Source organism: Semicossyphus pulcher, unplaced genomic scaffold (genome assembly GCF_022749685.1).
Source record: "Semicossyphus pulcher isolate SPU_LCO1_2020_fin unplaced genomic scaffold, fSemPul1.0.p SCAF_13, whole genome shotgun sequence".
In the NCBI taxonomy this organism is placed as follows: Eukaryota; Metazoa; Chordata; class Actinopteri; order Labriformes; family Labridae; genus Semicossyphus; species Semicossyphus pulcher.
In genome coordinates, this window is record NW_027211637.1 from 31,310,486 (window position 1) to 31,316,319 (window position 5,834).

Genomic DNA, 5,834 nt, shown 5'->3' on the forward strand with positions numbered 1-5,834 from the left:
TGTTTCCTCTGAAACGTCAATGACCTCCTTATATGCCAGCATGCTCGTCTCAGATGTACTGGGTCAGGCTGCAGACAATGCAGACGAGTTGATGCAGTCTATCTCAACATGGGAAGCAGAGGAAGACTCTCACTCAAAAGCTGAAGACGAAGACAATGAATGCTCAGCTGCTTGTCGCACCAACCAAAAGGTGGAGCAGCAATTACATAGGTTTTTCAACCTCCGCCGAGCGTTTGCAGAGCACCAAGGAGAAACTCCACAATACAAAGAGGAAGATCTTGCCCCCGAGATGGATTCTACATCTGAACAAGAGGGATATCAAGTGTCTGCACCACCAAGCCTGGAATCTAATGCCAGAATGCTCATCTCAGATATAGTGAGTCTGGCTGCAGACAATGTAAACGAGTTGATGCAGTCTATCTCAACATGGGAAGCAGAGGAAGACTCTCACTCAAAAGCTGAAGACGAAGACAATGAATACTCAGCTGCTTGTCGCATCAACCAAAAGGTGGAGCGGCACTTACATAGGTTTTTCAACCTCCGCCGAGCGTTTGCAGAGCACCAAGGAGAAACTCCACAGTACAAAGAGGAAGATCTTGCCCCCGAGATGGATTCTACATCTGAACAAGAGGGATATCAAGTGTCTGCACCACCAAGCCTGGAATCTCATGCCAGAATGCTTGTCTCAGATGTACTGGGCCTGGCTGCAGACAATGTAAACGAGTTGATGCAGTCTATGTCAACATGGGAAGCAGAGGAAGACTCTCACTCAAAAGCTGAAGACGAAGACAATGAATACTCAGCTGCTTGTCGCGCCAACCAAAAGGTGGAGCGGCAATTACAAAGGTTTTTCAACTCCCGCCAAGCGTTTGCAGAGCACCAAGGAGAAACTCCACAATACAAAGAGGAAGATCTTGCCCCCGAAATGGATTCTACGTCTAAACAAGAGGGATATCAAGTGTCTGCATCTGTCAGTACAAAGAACTCTGACGATTCTGAGAGTCCCAATGAGGACTTGAGGGATGAAGATGACCGCATGCTACAGGTTGTCATGGACAAATTAGACGTTGTAGACAGGTTGGTGCAGTATATCTCAACATGGGAAGCAGAGGAAGACTCTCACTCAAAAGCTGAAGACGAAGACAATGAATACTCAGCTGCTTGTCGCATCAACCAAAAGGTGGAGCGGCACTTACATAGGTTTTTCAACCTCCGCCGAGCGTTTGCAGAGCACCAAGGAGAAACTCCACAATACAAAGAGGAAGATCTTGCCCCCGAGATGGATTCTACATCTGAACAAGAGGGATATCAAGTGTCTGCACCACCAAGCCTGGAATCTAATGCCAGAATGCTCATCTCAGATATAGTGAGTCTGGCTGCAGACAATGTAAACGAGTTGATGCAGTCTATCTCAACATGGGAAGCAGAGGAAGACTCTCACTCAAAAGCTGAAGACGAAGACAATGAATACTCAGCTGTTTGTCGCACCAACCAAAAGGTGGAGCGGCACTTACATAGGTTTTTCAACCTCCGCCGAGCGTTTGCAGAGCACCAAGGAGAAACTCCACAGTACAAAGAGGAAGATCTTGCCCCCGAGATGGATTCTACATCTGAACAAGAGGGATATCAAGTGTCTGCACCACCAAGCCTGGAATCTCATGCCAGAATGCTTGTCTCAGATGTACTGGGCCAGGCTGCAGACAATGTAAACGAGTTGATGCAGTCTATGTCAACATGGGAAGCAGAGGAAGACTCTCACCCAAAAGCTGAAGACGAAGACAATGAATACTCAGCTGCTTGTCGCGCCAACCAAAAGGTGGAGCGGCAATTACAAAGGTTTTTCAACTCCCGCCAAGCGTTTGCAGAGCACCAAGGAGAAACTCCACAATACAAAGAGGAAGATCTTGCCCCCGAAATGGATTCTACGTCTAAACAAGAGGGATATCAAGTGTCTGCATCTGTCAGTGCAAAGAACTCTGACGATTCTGAGAGTCCCAATGAGGACTTGAGGGATGAAGATGACCGCATGCTACAGGTTGTCATGGACAAATTAGACGTTGTAGACAGGTTGGTGCAGTATATCTCAACATGGGAAGCAGAGGAAGACTCTCACTCAAAAGCTGCACCACCTGGAAGCCTGGAATCTGAGGTCACCACTAATTTGACCTCACCTGGATCTCCGGAGGAGCAGCAGAAAATGGAAAATGATGTGGAGGAGGCTGTTAGTTCAGAAAGCACTGTCTCAACCTCCGTCTCTGCAGTCATTGAGGAAGACCTTAACATGAACACAGATTCAATAGACATACCCACATTTTCAAACCTGAGCTCTGACTCTCTGGAGGTGGTTGATAGCGTTAAACAAAAGGACATCACACCAGAGTCTAAACAATATGACCCAACTCTGTCCCCCACTGGCTCACCTCAACAAGCAGAGCCTCATGAAGCTAGCTCTGCTGTCATTGAGGAAGACCTTAACATGAACAACGATTCAATAGATGTACCCTATGGAGAGGATGAATGTGAATCAACCAGCGGTGATGCAACATCTATCTGGTCATCCTTTAGTCCCAATGAGGACTTCAGGGATGAAGATGACGGCAGACAACAGGTTATCATGGAGAAATCAGAGGAAGACCTGTTAAAAGATGCCGCACCTAGCCCCTCCTCAGATGCCAGGCCTGGGACACGAGCAGACCCGAGCTCTCTTCCTTCAGAACTTGTGGATGTGAAGGATGGAGACGTTGCACCAGCCAGCATCATGGAGCAATTCACAAACAACCTGGAAAGAGAAATGGTTGCACCACCAAGCCTGGAATCTGAGGTCACCACTAATTTGACCTCACCTGGATCTCCGGAGGAGCAGCAGAAAATGGAAAAAGATGTGGAGGAGGCTGTTAGTTCAGAAAGCACTATCTCAACCTCTGTCTCTGCAGTCATTGAGGAAGACCTTAACATGAACACAGATTCAATAGACGTACCCACATTTTCAAACCTAAGCTCTGATTCTCTGGAGGTGGTTGATACCGTTAAACAAAAGGACATCACACCAGAGTCTAAACAATATGACCCAACTCTGTCCCCCACTGGTTCACCTCAACAAGTAGAGCCTCATGAAGCTAGCTCTGCTGTCATTGAGGAACTTGTGGATGTGAAGGATGAAGACGTTGCACCAGCCAGCATCATGGAGCAATTCACAAACAACCTGGAAAGAGAAATGGTTGCACCACCAAGCCTGGAATCTGAGGTCACCACTAATTTGACCTCACCTGGATCTCCGGAGGAGCAGCAGAAAATGGAAAATGATGTGGCGGAGGCTGTTAGTTCAGAAAGCACTATCTCAACCTCTGTCTCTGCAGTCATTGAGGAAGACCTTAACATGGACACAGATTCAATAGACGTACCCACATTTTCAAACCTGAGCTCTGACTCTCTGGAGGTGGTTGATACCGTTAAACAAAAGGACATCACACCAGAGTCTAAACAATATGACCCAACTCTGTCCCCCACTGGCTCACCTCAACAAGTAGAGCCTCATGAAGCTAGCTCTGCTGTCATTGAGGAACTTGTGGATGTGAAGGATGAAGACGTTGCACCAGCCAGCATCATGGAGCAATTCACAAACAACCTGGAAAGAGAAATGGTTGCACCACCAAGCCTGGAATCTGAGGTCACCACTAATTTGACCTCACCTGGATCTCCGGAGGAGCAGCAGAAAATGGAAAATGATGTGGCGGAGGCTGTTAGTTCAGAAAGCACTATCTCAACCTCTGTCTCTGCAGTCATTGAGGAAGACCTTAACATGGACACAGATTCAATAGACGTACCCACATTTTCAAACCTGAGCTCTGACTCTCTGGAGGTGGTTGATACCGTTAAACAAAAGGACATCACACCAGAGTCTAAACAATATGACCCAACTCTGTCCCCCACTGGCTCACCTCAACAAGTAGAGCCTCATGAAGCTAGCTCTGCTGTCATTGAGGAACTTGTGGATGTGAAGGATGAAGACGTTGCACCAGCCAGCATCATGGAGCAATTCACAAACAACCTGGAAAGAGAAATGGTTGCACCACCAAGCCTGGAATCTGAAGTCACCACTAATTTGACCTCACCTGGATCTCCGGAGGAGCAGCAGAAAATGGAAAATGATGTGGCGGAGGCTGTTAGTTCAGAAAGCACTATCTCAACCTCTGTCTCTCCACATCACAGAGACTTGTCACCCACTGTCTCAATATGCTCGAGGGACGAAATGGGGGATGCAACATTTGCAAACCTGAGCTCTGACTCTCCGGAGGTGGTTGATAGCGTTAGACAAAAGGACATCACACCAGAGTCTAAACAATATGACCCAACTCTGTCCCCCACTGGCTCACCTCAACAAGTAGAGCCTCATGAAGCTAGCTCTGCTGTCATTGAGGAAGACCTTAACATGAACACCGATTCAATAGACGTAGCCTATGGAGAGGATGAATGTGAATCAACCAGCAGTGATGCAACATCTAGCTGGCCATCTTTTAGTTCCAGTGACGACTTATGGGATAAAGATGATGGCAAACTGCAGTTTATCATGGAAGAATCAAAGGAAGACCTGATAAAAGATGCTGCACCTAGCCCCTCCTCAGATGCCAGGCCTGGGACACGAGTAGACCTGAGCTCTCTTCCTTTAGAACTTGTGGATGTGAAGGATGAAGACGTTGCACCAGCTAGCATCATGGAGAAATTCACAGACAACCTGGAAAGAGAAATGGTTGCACCACCAAAGGCTGCAGACCAAGATTTGGACAAACATTTTGAAACTTCCAAAGACGACGATGGAGCAGCAGGAGTACCCCAGCTAACTGACCTAGAAAATACCTTCTACACCATCATTAAGGAATTCTTTGACAACCTTACTGACAGGCAGCGCAAGGAATTAAGTGAAGGCGTTCATCAAGAGGAAGTGAAGGAGAAGCTTGTTGACATGGTTGTGGAGGTTATAGATCTTGTCGTACAGACCATCATTGCAAATCTTTCACAAGCCACAAATCTACTTGCTCCACCATACAAATTCATGACCACAAGAAGCCCCACCTCTTCCTTGGTGTGTGGAACAGAGAAGATTGAACCAAAGCTCATCAGGAAGTACTTTTCCATCACTGAAGACATCATACAGCAGAATTTAAAAGGCTCATTAGATAAGGCCTTCTACAATGTGGTTAGTGCAGGCACCTCTGTAAACATAACACACAAATTTAAGGATAGCATTGTCAAAACAATCGCTGAGCAGGTCAACTCTTTTCTCTCAAACACAATTCAAGCTGCACTGGACAGTGAATCCTCCAATGTCCATGCTCCTGCCTGCTGCAAGTTCTCAAGCTGCAGAGCATGCAGGGAGATGTTGGCAAGAGTAATCCGGGCAATGAAATTCATCAGAAGCAGGACACAGACGAAGTCAGATCCTGAGATTAGAGATGGACAGACCATCAGAGTTCACCAAAAGAAGTCGCAGTGGTGGCGCTGCTTTCCCAAATGGCGGCAGTGTAAGGTCCACCCAATCTCAGACCAACCAGTGAATGAGGTTATCCGGTTTTCATCCAGCGAATCATCTGGAATCAAATGTTCAACTCCTGTAGCCATTTCAAAACAAAGCTCTGTGCAATCCAGTACGAAGAACTCCTGCCAGAAGGATGAGGACAGTGCCCCAGAAAGCCCACAGAGCCCACCTATTACCCTAACCCCCTCACCCCCAACTGATTTCCAGGAGGAAGTTGTCCCAGTCCCAGTGACTAAAAAGAAGTCACTGTGGAAGCGGTTCAGACATTTCCTTGGGTTGAGGAAACCGCAGAGGTGGAAGA